The following is a 17,020-nucleotide window of genomic DNA, read 5'->3' as shown; positions in this document are numbered from 1 at the left end:
ATAGGAAAAATTCCTAATGATTAGAATCCTCCAAAATTCCTTTGAGAATCCTTTGAATCAAAGAAGCCCTTAATCTATTTTATGATTCATGGAATTGTGCGTTGTAAAGCATAAAGTAAAAACAAATAATGGCAATTCAACTAGAAAAAAGTTTGGGCAGTTATGATATGGAAGATTCTAGAACAAAAGAGAACCACTGTTGTTTTGAGGTTTGTGCATTATGCTTAAGTTCAACCATGGAGTCTGCTAGATTGTACATGTGGCAAAATCCGGTGGGGGGCTAGAAGATGGTGCGAGGGGCCGAGTGGAGGGAGACTATGAAGGAATGCACAAGTGCGAGATCGATATTTAGAGAGAGGGGGCGAACACGTGCGCTGATGCGCGCAGTGGCGGAGCCATGAAAAATAAATGAGCTAGGGGGCCAAGCATTGCTAATCCTTTACGAGGAGGGTCAATTCATGAACTTAAACCATTTTTAGCAGCAATTGTCTAATGATCACATTCATATTAGCCTTGATATATAGTGATGTTAGGGGGGAGGGGGCAGGGCCCTTACTGCCCCCTATCTTCGCCATTGTGCACGCGTCTGAGAGATGAAGCGGAAGGCATGGATGATGAGAGGGGGACGTTGGATACATAATTAATGTGGGTGTATTAGCTATATATGTTAATCCTATATAGAGAGGCATAGATTGATCGATGTGGACGTGGGAAAGAGGGTGAGACCTCACTGGATATATCGATTGATCGGTTTGTGTGGAAAACTATGAAAGACCTAGCTATATACACACATACATAGAGGAACATCGATCGTTGCGCATGCACGCGTGAGAGATAAAGAATGCCCGATATGATGGAGAGGGGGATGTGTGTTGGTGTGTGCCTTCATGGGAGACCGACCTGAAGAAAAAGATTGCATGCGTGCGATGGATAATGCCGACTGGTAGTGTGTGTGCATGCATGCACGAGAGAAAGTTAGTGGTACAATTATAAAGAGAAGACTACTGTGTGGGTGTAAAAGAATAGCTGAATAGGTGAGGTCACAATCAATGTAAAGTTGAATTCAAATATTTGAATAAGAGATCCTGATGTTTGAAACCCATGCATGCATGAATATAACGGAGATCTGCGCGGTGTGGTTTGGAAACGAGCATGTTGTAATGTATACACATTGAACAAGGTCAGACTGATTTGAATTTGAGATACCGATGGCAGACATCATTTGGCCACGTCGCATCCGTGCATGGACACACTATTCTAATTGGAGATGATGGGCGGCTTTTGCATCACATATCTATATCTATACCCTATATATATTATATTTTATATTTTTTTATATTGTGTGCGGGTAACTTTAACTTTGAAAGATGGTCGTTGGATGAGGCGAATCCGATGGTCCAAAGATGGCAAATTTGAGCACTACTGGCCGTTGGATATCATCTAGATTCCACCAGATTTTGCCACATGTATAATCTAGAAGACTCCATGGTTGAACTTAAGCATAATGCACAAACATCAAAACACAAGCACTTCTTATTTGTTCTAGAATCTTCCGTATCAGAATTGCCCAAATGTTTTTCTACATGATTTGCCATTATTTGTTTTTACTTTATGTCTTACGACGCACAATTCCATGAATCTTAAAATAGATTAGCTTTCTTATAAAAACTAGATGATTTTGAATGAAATGAACTATAAGAATTAAACGAACATCTACATCATGCATATATGACTCAAAGCTTGCATGCTATAATGTGGTACTTATTCATAATTTGGTTGCCAAATCTCATGCGTGCAATGCACGTGTACCTTACTCTAGTCTAAATGGTGTTTGTGTGTGTGTTGTGCGTGTTGAGGTGCAAATTGTCTTTTTTGGGTACACGTTAAGCTTGTTCTTCTGAAATTTCAAGCCGCGCCTTGTTATGCCAAAAATTCAAGCTAGCGTCTCTGTCTATCGTGCTGCGAAACTCCCGCCTCTTCAACCCGTGCCTTGTTAGCCCGAAATATTTAAGATATATCTTTGTCTCGTTGTGCTCCGACAACCCCCTCCATCTCCACCCGTGCCTTGCTATTCCGAAATTACAACGCGCGCGAAAACTCCCACCTCCTGTGAAATCCCGACACGTGAAATGCCCGTGGTACCCCTGAACTGAAAGAACCGCCTCAAATCGGTGGGGGTACTTTCGTAACTTACCCCACATTTCGGACAAGCACGTCTCTAAGCCATGCTTCCCCACTGCCATCCCATCCGCCCACCCATTCGTACACTGAGGCCGCAAAAACCCACGACGAAACCCTACACCCTGCTCCATCCACCACCTAGCCTAAGCCTCTTCCCTGATGACGTCGTCCACAGCAACACCTCGACATCCCTCATCCACCGTACCGGATGAGGATCTGTCATCGATCTCATCATCCCGCCGGTTCAGCCACCCCGTCCTCCACCTCCAAGGAGCTACCCCGACGTTCCCCTCGTCTTTTGCACCACCTCCATTCCCACAACATCGTCTTCACCTGCACCACCGGAAGAGCATCATCATCACTGTTTCCTCGGATGAAGCTGCGGCCTAATTGGCGCCACCAAAGAGGTTGTACACTAATCGCCGCATTTTCTTCTTGATTCGATCTCACAGTGTTGCCGGCGCTCGGTACCGAGCCGACACGGCACGGCTCCATCCACGGTGGCGTCGCCGGCCACTTCCTCCACAGAGTCGCTCCCTCGATGGCGACGTCCACATCAGTAGGACCTGCTGCTGCTTTAGCTCTCGCTCGCGTTGCTGCTCTGCTCTAGCTCTCGGTCCCCTGCCTGGTCTGCTCTTGCTATTGCTCTTGCTCGCGCTGCTGCTCTCGCTCTTGCTCTTGCTTGCGATCTTGCTCCAATTTAGCTACACTTCACTCCGATGCCGCCGGGATGAAGGAAGAACCAGCCGCAACGGGGAGGGGGGCTCGTCGGAGAGGTACCCCACTATCTATCTTAGCGTTCAGGATGGGGGCGGTGGTCGCCGATGGTGGCGGGGCGTTGGCGGGGCGGTCGCGTGGGGATTGCCGGAGAAAAAGCTCGGCACGGGGGGGCCTCGAGGGATGGCCGGGGCGGCGGCGGACGGGTGGTGGGGAGTGTTTTCGGGGCGGGCGGGGCGGCACACCGCCGGCCGCGGGCGGCGGGGGGCTGCTGTTTGGCCGGCTCAGGGGGGTGGAGGTTGAAGATAAACCGCAGGCCCTTGATTTCGTATCCAACGGCTGCAAAATCGACTGACCAGGGATGAAAAAGTCAGTCGACCGACATGTAGCCTCACCTTGCTAGTGCATTCAGTTTCGACAGCAAAATTCAGTTTCGACAGCAAAATTCAGTTTCGACAGTTAAGTTCAGTTTCGACAGTTAAGTTCAGTTTCGACAGTTAAATTCAGTTTTGACAGTTAAGTTCAGAGATGAGTGGCTGATGTATTTTACATCTAGCACTTTGTGGTTATGTATTTTACGTCATGTATTGGAGATGCTATTAGAATTCCACTCAGGTTATCGTTGTTCGTTTTCTCTCTTGTCCTGCTTCAGCCTCGGCATCGTACAACTCACCAGAGCTGCTCCAATGACGAAACGCTCCATCACAGTGGAGCAGTACCTCGGGCTCCATCTCGAGACGCCTAAGATCTTCTTCCCCTCCTTCGACAGCCAAGTCAGCCGGAGCATCCTCACCGGCCAACCCAATCACGCTGAGATCGACATGGCTTCGCCAAAGAGGTTGTACACTTGTTGCATCTCTTTTTTACTCTACATGTTATATATATTGTCCACTGAGCACTCGTAGTAACGGGAAATACGATTATTTTATCCTACTATATGACAAGCAGTGAGGTACCAGGCAACTTAGCTATCCGTGATGGACTCTCTTGAACGCCATCATTATTTATCTCTGCGCGTTTGAGTTGTGCATTTGTCGATGGGCCTGGGAGTTGAGCTAGTATGGCAGTGGCCTGGGTCCAAAGTAATAGAAGTAGCACAAAAACATTTTTTTAGTGTAGGATTTTCCTTGCTCAAGCCTGCCTACTAGAATCGCCAGTGCTTGAAAGGAAAAGTGAATGAAAAACATCGGAATTGGAAAGTTTCCTATGGTACTACTTTTCATGAATTTGGTGCAAAGGAATGGAGCAAAGGAAAACTGTAGGATTTGTTCCTTTAGTGTCTCCTTGAAAGAAAAACCGTAGGAATTCTAATTTCCACTTCTCCTCCTTTTCATATTCCTATTCATCAAGCACAAGACTAAGAGATAGTAGCATAATAGCATTGTAACCGTACATTTTCTTGTGGTTTGACTTAATCTCACCATGCTTTTTTGCATCCTGTAATCTTCCAATTGTTGTGAATCAAACACCCAGATTGGCAGAAATCCTGTGTTTTTAAATTCTCTGTTTTGCACGTGCATTCCTATCCTATTCCTGTCTATTTCCTATCCCTGCATTGTTAGAATCCTCAAATTCAAACAAGCCCTTACTCAATTACTTCTGTTACAGATATGTGTCAAAGAAAACCTTGTGTGGTTTGTCCTGCTCCTGCGGCGCTGTGTTCCACCCCAGCTCAGCTGCTCCAACGACGGAAGGGTTCACCACAGCAGGGATCCGCTCTCCAGACTGTCTTTCGCCGCCTCAGATCTTCTTCCCCGCCGCTGGCAGCCACGGCAACTGCATTACCATCATCAACTGAGCAGATGACCTTGAGGACTACACGGGTCCACAAGAGAGGTCGCACTCTTCCGTGTCTGCTTACGTTATGCGTCGCTTAATATGATGACATGCTACATTATCATCATGTTCACCTATTAGACTCCGAGTCAGGTCCAAACTAATGCTGAAACTTGAGTTTTTAAATGGTTGTGGGGTACATATTGGGGCAGCAATCAGTACTATCTGTCTACTATCTGGTTAATCTCCGGTGTCTACTATGAGTTTCATGTTGGGTGCAAACAAACATTAAAGGAGCCATTATCTGTATTTTTTAACTAAAGCTATTATCTGCCTGCTATCATTGGTTTTGGGTCTATCCAAGTTTGCTACCATCACTCTGGATTTGTGCATGCACTCCTTACATAATCTCACTATGTTTTATTCCTATGCATGCCAGTTATTGTACACAATGGAACTGATCATGTAGAGCAAAAGAGACGAGCCTTGCGTGGCAATAAAATTTCATGCAGACGTTGTTCCATGGTGGGTGCAAAGGCAGCCCCCCCTCCACCCATTTCGGATCGTAATCAAGAGGAAGATAACTGTTATGAGGGGGATTCAGAACGAGAAGACCATTCCTATTTACCCCATGAGGTCTTCGCTCTAACTTGGCATGCTGATGTTGGTAATATCATACATATGGTGCCTTGCATTGCTTACTGTATACATTAAACATGTCATCTGCTTAGTTTAGACATGCTTTGTGTCAATGCCATCTGTTTAGTTTCTTTATCGTATATGTGAATCATGCAATGCCATCTTGTCTAGCCAGGCATCATATATGTGAATTTTGCAATGCCACCCTGGTTAGCCAGTCATCTTATATGTGAATTATATCATGCCATCATTTTTTATTACGTGTTAAATTTGTCAACAATTTTAGTACATTCAATTACTCTTCATGTGCATCAGCCATTTGGTATAGTCACGGAAAAATCTGGAGTGGAAACAAGGTCTTCAGAGCAGACAATGCTATCTGACGAAGCGCATGTATTGCTGGTTACCGATAGCTCCTCAGAGGAGGATTCAGAGACAGATGACCAGTCATATCCCCCCCCCTGAGGTGCATGCCCTAACTTGGCAGGGTTATGTTTCTCATATCGTGCATATGGTATCTTGCATTGCTATGTCATTTGCTTAGTTTAGACATGCTTTGTGTGAATGCCACCTGTTTAGTGTCTAATTACCATATATGTGAATTATGCAATGCCATCTTGTTGCAAGACATTATATATGTGAATTATGCAATGTTATCTTGTTGCAAGGCATCATGTATGTGAATTATGCAATGCCATGCTGTTTAGGCAAGCGTCATATATGTGAATTATATCATGTCGTCCTTTTTTTGTATTTCTCATTGCTTTTGTCGACAATGTTTATATATTCAACTGCTCTTCCTGTGCATCAGCCATTTGAATTGGTGATGGAGAAATCTGGAGTGAAAACAAGGTCTTCAGAGCAGACAATGCTACCTGCTGAAGCAAATATCTTGCTGGTTACAGATAGCTCTTCAGAGGAGGATTCAGAGGTAGATGACCAGTCCTATTATCCCCCTGAGGTGTATGCTCAAACTTGGCAGGGTTATGTTACTCATATAATGCATATGTTGTATTGCAATGCTTAGTTTTTACATCATATACACAATATTGAATGCCATCTCCTTAGTTGACACATCATATATGTGATTGCCCTCTGCTCACTTCCTTAGTATATAAATCATATATTTGAATTATGTCATGCCATGATGTTTACATAGACAGCATGTATCTGAATTATGGCATGCCAACCCATTTTCTAAAGACATAATATAGTTACATCATCTCATCCTATTTACATAGTCATCATATTTAAATTATGTCATTCTATCCGTGAATTATATCATGCCATCATGTTTCCATCGACGGCATGTTTGTGATTTATGGCATGCCAACCACTTTAATAGACACATCGTATAGTTATATCATGTCATCCTGTTTACATAGTCATCATATTTTGAAGTATGTCATTCTATCCTGTTTAGTTAGCCATCATACATGTGAAATTGTGTCATGCTATCCTGTTTAATTAGCCATCATATATGTGAAATTATGTCCTGCTATTCTGTTTTCTTAGACAACATAAATGTGAATTATTTCATGCCATGTTTTCTTCCCTGCTATCCATTGCACTTGTCTATCTTACAATGTTTGTACATTCAATTACTTTTCTTGTTTATCAGCCATTTCAATTGGAGGGAGTGATGGAAGTATCTGTGGGAGTAAAAACATGGCCTTCAGAAAAGATCGTGCTACCTGTCGATGCAGATAGAACCACAGTTGTACTTGCCCAAGAACCAGCCACACCACACATAACCCACACTCATGCAGATTGTACCCCTACCCAGTTGGACAGAGAACCAGGTACACCCCTTCTAACCCCAACCCCAGCAGATAGACACCCAGTTCCCATTGACACAGCATCGTCTCCACCACAGAGCACCCAAACACGAGCAGTTAGTAAGGCAACTGCGGTGCCCAAATCACGAGGACCACCACTCCGAACCCGAAGTCAACGCTTAAAGCAGAAGAAGAATTGTTCTCAGGTCAGGTTCCGTAGCTATGGTTCATACTACTTTGCTCTTGCATCACTGCATTTACTGATACCAACTAATTTCAAATTTGAAGGATGCAATTGAAACTCCAATGGTGCAACAGGTATGTTTTAAACCTGTTTCTTCAACGTGTTTGGTTGTTTGCTGTTGTAACTTGCTCTATGTTGATTTCAGTTTCAGTTATGTTCTCATGCCATGCACATTACAAGTGTTGTTATTGCTGTGTAGTTTCCCACACTTATATTCTGTCTATGCTGCTTTGTCTTAAATAGATATGATTCGAACTGTATCTATCTTGATTTGGCAACATAAACTAGAATGATATAGACCATACAGTGACCATACTACGTAGATATATGTTTGTTTCATGCTGTTATCCTGTCCACCTTACTACTGAACTGGTTTACCAAAATGAGTTTCATATACTACATTGTAAACCAGAGATGTGTTTGTTTGTTTCTCCTTTAGAACGCGGATAAAATATTGGAGAAGAGTACCCTGTTATGCAATGGTAAAGGAAGTAATGCAGATAAGGTTCAAGATAGTGAGACATCCCTGTTGGTCTCCAAGAAAGCTGATAAAAACTATATTGAAGACACTGAGACAACCCCAAAGTCATGTCTTGATGTAGTGTTCGAGTTACTGGCTACACTGCTGGCACCAGCTCTTTGAACTCATTGCCTGAATCAGTTCGGCTTCTTGACTCTCAACTTCAAGTTAAAAGACATCGATCAGATGTTATGCGACAGGAAGCCGAAGGACTGAGGAAGTCCCTGCAGAATTCAGATGCATACTTTCTGGTGCAACAGCAAGCACTGGAGGACTTAAGTGGTTTCAGTTCTGGACTTGTTTTGCTGCGGCGTTTATATGCTGTTGTGTTCCCTATATTTGCACTGGTGGCGAACTTTGATGCCCAGTGGATGTAATATGTGTAATAGCCGTGATAGCCTAGTGTAAGTTGCTTGCTTATTTATTTCCTTATTGTCTTGTTTATTTGTTTGCTTGTAGTCAGTGCAGTTCTTTTTCTATGGTTTGGTAGTGGCCACAATAACCATGGGCTAATATTTACTGTAGTGACACTAGGCCTCCTACGGGCCGTAGAAACAGTGGGCCTTCTACGGGCCGTATAAATAGTGGGCCTTCTACGGGCCGTAGAAACAGTGGGCCTTCTACGGGCCGTATAAATAGTGGGCCTTCTACGGGCCGTATCATCAATGGGCCTTCTACGGGCCATATCATCAATGGGCCTTATACGGGCCAAACAGACTGCATTCTGGCTGTAAACGGGCTAGAGTTGGAATCGTCCGTTCATGGGCCGACCATAACGGGCCATCGTTAATAGGCCGTATTTGATGATGCTATGAAAATGGCCCAATGTATTAACGAACCACGAACGGGCTGACTGTAACCACGGGCTAAATTTGGCCCACAAGCAGAAAATGACAGTAACGGGCCGTAAGTAAACGAATGCTGGAAATGAGCCCAAGAATAAATGGGCTCTGAGAATGCCGAAAGATAACATGGGCTGGAGACGGCCCAACAGAATAATGGGCCGTTAATGGGTATAAAGTGATACAGTGTTCATTACGGGCCAGTTTCACCACAGGCCGTTAATGGGTGTAAAGTGATACACTGTTCATTACGGGCCAGTTTCACCACGGGCCGTTAATAGGCCAAGAGTTACATAGGGCCTCATATGGGCCGAAAGACGTCATGGGCCATACATGGGCCAGAAGTGAAAACGGGCTGGAATCATATTGGATGGCCCAGATGACGCTACTGGGCCTAATTCGGATAGGGCGTAACGGGCCTTGGGTTAGCGGGCTGTAAATGGGCTATATGCGAACAAGTCGTTAACATGCTTTCCATGGGCCGGCCCGCCACCTTTTAACCAAGTCAAACGGGCCGGCCTTTTCACAGGAATGGGCCTCTGTTGGGTCGTGCCACATGTCAATGTATCATATGCGCCTTCTGTCCAATGAGTGGATGATATCTGTCTCGACGATGAGCCGACATGTGTTTCCTCCAGCCAATGATGATTTTACACGTGGAAAATCCCCATTGGTCAAGGTTGTTAACTGGTTATCGGATCCAAAACCCGACCCGATAGCTTAACGGCGTTCCATTACAGTGGATGCCACGTGTCGGTCACCCTTGACGAAAGCACTTCTGTGACGCGTGATTTATCGTCATGGAAGTAGGCACTTCCGTGATGATAATTTTTGTAATATCATGGAACACTTCTATGACAGCACAGGTATGACTATCTTGATTCTGTCATAAATTTGTCATGGATGTATATTCATGACAAAAAACGCGACCTACTATGACAAACACGTATCATCATGGAAGTGTATTTTTTTGTAGTGTTAACTATAGCCCATTGTAGCAATTGTATTTGTTTCTCATGTATTTACTACATCCAAATTCAATTTATTCCTCACATGGTATACAATAACAGAATGCACCCACAATTTTTGTAAAGATAAATTTGATTTATTTCTCACATGGAAGACAATACAAAATTGCAGCCTGAAGAATTGAACATCGCATTTGCAGAATTGAACCAAACAGTTAACTGAAGACGACAACTAATTAACAAAACAGTTAATAAGTGAGCACCACACTGCACGACATATAGAACATATACACTAGAGCAACAGATTGCATGGTGAATTTAGATCAATTCACTAGAATTTGTGAAGGAAATGCGGGAGCAGCACATGCAACGGGTAAACCAAGCATGCTTAACCGGCGTAGCTAGCAATTGGGGGTCGACATGAATGGCAGCCATCGCCACCTAATCCGCGCGTGCGGCCACAATTTGCTTCTCCGCTGCCAAATGTTCCTTGAGGTCCTGGCTATACAGCTTGCACCATGGCTTAGGCCGGCGCTTTTTTGGTGGAGGGGTCGGTGATTTGGGTGGAAGGTGTCACGCTCGCGCCGGCGGTCGGGGCATGTGGGATGTGGAGGGAGGAGGAGGATGGGGGTCGGGTGTGGATTACCTGCCTGGATAGAGGAGGCCGAGCAGCGTGAAGGAGGGTTGCCGGCGAGGAGGCGGTGGCGCTACAAGCAAGGAGTGAAGGTTTCAACTTGGAAAGGAAGGCGGAAAGAGGGGAAATGTGGCTTTTGGTAAGGGGGCGGGAGCTAGATATTTCCACGGAAGCCGAAAATTTGGAATCGCTTCAGCCAAAAAACTGGCGCGCAAAGTGTCATCAGACATGGTCCCTTATTCAGATTGTGTATGATATGTGGACATCACAGACAATTCAGATAGCTTAACCCGTGTGTGATGAGTTTGAACATCAAAAGTTTTGGTTCGAATTTCCATGGTTATAGTGGTCATCGACGTCATTGCATAATTTGGGTACACAAAGGACACTACATCACACCCACACTTCTTAATTGAGCAAGTTTAGCAATTAAACATAGCTAGCTGACCTAAACATTACTCTAACAAATTAAGGACCGGCGCCCTTAATTAAACAAAACAAAGAGTACTACTACGGTTGGTGCTCGTCGATCTCTGTCGCCGCCTCCATGTCCAGCTCACGCCCGACGGTCTCCTGGGCAAGGGTATCCATGGCATCCATCGCACCATACTCGGCAAGCATCTCGCCATCCGTGTCCACCATCTCTTTGGAAAAGGCCGCCACGAGCTGGGCATGGGCGGACGCGATCTGGGCTTGGACGGGCTCCGTTGTCACAAGGTATGCGGCGGAGGAACGGACGGCTGCTCGAACGCTCTCGGCGATTGCCAGCTCTTCGGCTTTGGGTTGCCGACCGTTGTCGGAGAAGCTTCGTTCGATTTGTGTGGTGACCGCCAGGAGCTGGTCGTGGACGGCCTCGACATGGTCATGGGCGGCCTCCATCAGGGCTAAGGCCGCCGCTGCGGAACGGACAGCTGCTGTGCCGCTCTAGCCAGTTGCTATCCCCGAGGCAGATGTTGTTGCCGCCACCTGAGAAGCAACAGTGGCTGTCTGGGCTGCCTTTGCGGCCCGGTCACAAATTGCGACCATGCTCATGCACCTTTTTAGCACGCGCATGGCGGCTGCGGCCGCGCTCTCGTCGGAGTGGGCCATCGAAGTTGCCCTCATGACACGGGTCCACGTGCCCATCTTTCACCGGCGGCGATTGAACAGTGAAATGATATTTGGGGAGCGAGCTAGTGTGCTTGAGACATCAGCTGTGGATAGTATCCGATGCACCTTCTCGCGTAAGCCATAGGCGTACTATACAGCAATGATGCTCCAAGATATTTTGTACTACATCTCACACGGTTGCTGAGAATAAACTGTGTGCGATCTACTTGATTTGAATTACAAAATGGGTCACAACGGCAATGGACGGTGTTTGCATTGCTAGACCTCTTATCTGGAGTTAACATGCAACTATATGTGTGTCGTAAAAGAATTGGAATTATTTAGGGTTCGTTTGAACATTTTATACATTAAATTGGTTTTCTAGCCATTTCAGGTGAACAATTCAAATTTGAACTACATGCACATGCTCCAGTGCATATAAATTGGTTGAAAAATCAAATATGTGTCCTTGGGTGCATGCTTAGGTCCCATGCAAGAAATGAGAATGAATTTCAAACAGCAGGGCACCATTGATTGCTGGAAAAACATTGAGATGCCTGGTTTTTAAATTCTAGTAAATCAAAATCTCGTCTAAAATTCATGAAACTTGGCATGCTATCATGGAGCAGCATCAACATGCTGTGGTACAAATTTTGTCCCATTTGGGGTAGGTTTGGGTATGTGCTTCTCACAAACCAGAGCTTCTCACAACAAGCATGATGGTTTTTGGTAGGGAACGTCCCACCTTTGGGGACGAAACGATATCAATCAACTCAATGGTAGCAATTTTATTCTCAGTAATATCAAGCCTTTGCATCACATGTTCCAAGGTTAAGATAGTTCCATTGATCAAAAGAGGTGGCGGGCATAACAAATCAATCATGGCATTGTAAGAATCAAAAGTATGGCTCCCCAAGAAATTCCCCCCGGTAATGGTATCTAGAACATATCTATTCCAAGGAGTAACGCCCACATCAAAATTGCGAAGAAGAACGGCAGTAGATTGCTTTCGAGGATATCTATTTTGAGCATTGCAAATTCTATACCAAGCATCTTTTAAAATTTCTCCCTCCCTTTGTTTAAAGTTGAGGACTTCATTATCTGGAGTGCCAACAATGATGGGAGTACTAGCCATGAAGGCAGGATAAACAATCTAACGCACGAGTAAAAAAAAAGCAAGCGAAGAAGACGAACGGAGGAGGGGCAAAGAAAAGGCAAATCCTTTTGAAAATCGTTTTAGAAGTGGGGGAGAGGAAAATGAGAGGCGAATGGCGAATAATGTAATGCAAGAGATGAGAGTTTATGATGGGTACGTGGTATGTCTTGACTTAGTGTAGATCTCCCCGGCAACGACGCTAGAAATTCTTCCTGCTACTTCTTGAGCTTGTGTTGGTTTTTCCCTTGAAGAGGAAAGGGTGATGCAGCAAAGTAGAGATAAGTATTTTCCTCAGTTTGAGAACCAAGGTATCAATCCAGTAGGAGACAACACACAAGTCACTGAATACCTGCACAAACAATCAAACAACCTACACCCAACGCGATAAAGGGGTTGTCAATCCCTTCACGGTTACTTGCAAAAGAGAGATTTGACAAAGATAAATAAACGGTAAACAAAATATTTTTGATATTTTTGGTTTATAGACCAGAAAGTAAAAGATTGCAAAATAGTAAATCGGAAACTAAAATTAAAGATCGGAAACTTATATGATGGAAAATAGAACTTGTATGATGGAGAATAGACCTGGCGGCCATAGGTTTCACCAGAGGCTTCTCTCATGATAGCAAATAATACGATGGGTGAACAAATTACTGTCAGGACCCCGATCCAAAGTCACACCGATCTAGCATGTATTCCCACAGGTGCCACCTTACCTGGCCCAGGATCGTTTGCACCTTTTGGCTCACGTGTATGATAGTGTCGCTAGCATCCATATGACAAAGAACCCGGGCCGACATAACTAGTCATAAACCCAAAGTGGCACTAACTTACAGGGACAGGCATACATGACCCAGCAACGAACGTGTCGGTCATCAGCGAGTGGATCCGGGCTGTAGCAGCTGGGCTAACAGGACTCCGGTAGACACCGCGTGACATTTCCCCGAAGGGACAGACACAAGAATGAAGAAGGACACATACCAACCAACCTAAGTGTTTCGGAGCAGTAGCAAGCTACCATGGCTCAGTGGAAGCACCAGGAGACATTTCCCCATAAGAGAGGCTACCAAGAATAAACAACTAGGTTGTCGGATCCCACACATACCAAGCATTTCAATAACATACACACAATATGCTCGATATGTGCAAATACAACATGGAATCACAACATAACTCTATGACTCAAGTATTTATTCATTAGGCTCCGAAGAGCCAGATATTACAAACATGGGTCTCATGACCCAACATATAGAGCATACAAGCAACAAGCAGAAGCATAAACATGTCTGAGTACAGACAACTACAAATGAAAAAGGCTGAGAAGCCTGACTATCTACAAGACCCTCCCAAGGGTACAAGATCGTAGCTGAGGTAACAACCTAAACATCGAAGTCCACGCGGTACTACTAGTGAGACTGAAGTCTCTCTGCAAAAACATAAATTAAGAGAACCTGAGTACAAATGTACCCAGCAAGACTTACATCAGAACTAGCTACATATGCATCAGTATCAACAAAGGGGGTGGTGGACTTTAACTGTAGCAAGCCAGCTTTGACTCAGTGGCAATCCTGTACTACGATTGCAAGTAACTCTTTTGAGGTGGCACACACGAGTCCACATATTCACCAATCAATACACCACTATGGATCCGCTCCCGTCTCCCTACGAGAATGCCATCCACAGCACTAACGCTTATCTTGCACATTTTAGAGTATCCACTTTCACTTGTCTATGAACTGTACAGGCAACCCAGAAGTCCTTTACCACGGACGCTGCTATTTGAATAGATCATTTATAACCCTACAGGGGTGTACTTCTTCACACATGCTCTTGCCACTTACCACCCTGTACACGTCGTGTATCTCGGAAACCTTCAAGCGGAAGCCTAGAGAGGGAGTCGGCCACGACCTGACTAACCACACAAGTCTCTAGTCCATGTTTATCGCCTATTCGGGTTCCATCCGCAAGGAGATCCGACCGGGGTGTCGCTCATGGCCCCAAACGATGAGAGAAGGGTTCCCGAGGCACCAAATGGGCATCTCGGTACACCATGCCTCGTGTCTCTACCGCATCATAGCCCACCCCTAGGGTCAGTGCTACGCATGGCCCCCAACTCATATCCTACAAACAGCAAAAACTAGTTGCAACTCCTGGACAGAGATCGAGGCGATTAATAAGCCAAGAGGGACCGAGTTACCGGAACCCAATGTGTGGTAGTAACTGTTCATGGATCACAAACACAGAACTCAGTTCCTGAGGATGGCTGCAATGAGACAACCCACCATGTACTCCTACATGGCCTCTCACCGCTACCTTTACCAAATCATGTTCACACACTTAGCTCTCAACAGTAGGACATGTTCACCACATTCCAATTCATCCACGATGAATCAGACCTGACTCAACTCTAAGCAGTAGCAGGCATGATAACAAGCATGAATGAGTAGGCACATCAGGGCTCAAACAACTCCTACTCATGCTAGTGGGTTTCATCTATTTACTGTGGCAATGACAGGTCATGCAGAGGAACGGGGTTCAACTACCGCAGCAGGTAACAGTTGAAGCGTTGTTGTCCTAATGCGGTAAAAGAGAGTAGAAGCGAGAGAGTGGGATTGTATCGGAATGAACAAGTGGGTTTTGCTTGCCTGGCATTTCTGAAGATAGTATAGTTCTTCATCGGTGTCATCGATCACAACGTTGGAAGAACGTCCACTGAGAGGGAACAACACCGGCAAACAGAGAAAGAACACAATCAATGCAATGCACATTCACATGAATGACATGTCATGTTAAGGTACTGAATTCACCTAATGCAATATCTAGCCAAGTTAATTGAAGTGGAAATCAACAGGCTTAAACTCCAACTCCAAATGCTAGTTCATAAATTGCCCTAATCATGATTTATCCTATTCAATGAGGTTAACTTGTTCAAACATGCATGAAAGTGCCATAAACAGATTCTTCATATTTTTCTGATCATTTTTCATATATAAATTATTTCATTTGGAGTTATGGTTGAATTTTTTTGATTTCTAGAAGTTTTGCTAATTTTGTGGAATTTCTAGGATTATATTTAATCCAGAAAATTATTAATGATGTCAGCACTGTGTCACTACTGTGTCCACAAGTCAACCGAGTTGACCAGGGTCAAACCTGACCAGTGGGTCCCACCGGCCAGTGTCACAGCGCTTGCTTGGTTCACTAACTGGTCGGGCCGGTCAAGCGCCACGTCAGCGTGGTCAACGCTGACGCGTGGGGCCATAGTGGTTAACTATAACTAAACAGGAATTTAACTATTGTTAATTAAGGGCGTGGGGCCCGCTTGTCAGTGACTCCAGGGCTAACTAAGTGGTGATTAGCCCCTAATGACGGTGCCACGTCGTCAGTCGCCGGAGTTATGCCGGCGGCGACCAATTCGCGTGGCGGAGGGCGTCAGGTTGGAGCTACGGTCGACGGTTCCGAGCGTGGTTTGTGGCTATGGGTTGCTGGTGCACGCGCGCATCCATCGATGGCCACGGGAGGGAGCAAGGTGGACCGTAGCAGGAGTGGCGACGAGCCGGGCGGCGGACGAAGTACGGGCACATGCGGGGCACGGGGCTGTGATGCGTTAAGGGGCCAACTAGTGGCTGCTTTGCCCTCCTGGAGGAACCAGGAGCACGTTTAGGTGCACGGACGCGAGCGGTTCGAGCTCAGCCCACGGCGGCGATGAGGTATGGCGGCGGCAAGCTTTGGAGCTCATGGAGACGGCGGCTACAACACGGTTGTGAGCAGGGGAGGAAGGGGAAAAGATGCGGGGGCTCACAAAGAACACGCAAGGATAGTCAGTGGGCTCGGGGGCGTCCTCTATGGCGTGAATCGACCGGCGATGTATGACGGCTGTGCACGGTGAAGACGGGTCGATGGCGTCGCTGCGGTTCGTCCGAGCTCGTGTGCTTCGTATTAGAGGAGCATAGGGCGTCTCGGAGCTCGTGGGCATGGAGGAGAGGTGAGGAACGGCCGGTGGCCACGGTGAATGACGGCGGTGGCGACGGGCGCGTTCGGGTCTGCTCGGGAGAGGGGACGTGACGAGGAGCGACCCTCGAGACGAGGGTCGATCCATTGTTGGCCCGATCTTTCACGGCATAAACCTCCATCGCAGCAAGAACAAGTCACGGGTTTACGAAGATGCTCGCAAATCCCATGGAAACAACACGTCAACCCTTCAATCCGAAGGAATAACATGGACAAACCGTAGAGGCTCAGCTTGTAATCCCCTATGCGTCGCGTCGCAGGAACTCACACGCCAGTAGAGATTTTGACAAGAATTCTCTAAACTCGATAATGGCCGATGGCCGAAAGACACATGGTGTCTAATTCATCACAAAATAACCTAAACCTTTCAAAGACTATTGTTGCCTTTATATATAGGCTTACAACCACCAAATCCACCAAATCCTAAAGATCTTCGACTCATGCGTACAAAAAATAAGTATCTAA

This window comes from Triticum aestivum, chromosome 2A (genome assembly GCF_018294505.1).
Source record: "Triticum aestivum cultivar Chinese Spring chromosome 2A, IWGSC CS RefSeq v2.1, whole genome shotgun sequence".
Classification (NCBI taxonomy): Eukaryota; Viridiplantae; Streptophyta; class Magnoliopsida; order Poales; family Poaceae; genus Triticum; species Triticum aestivum.
This window is presented reverse-complemented; position numbering follows the sequence as displayed.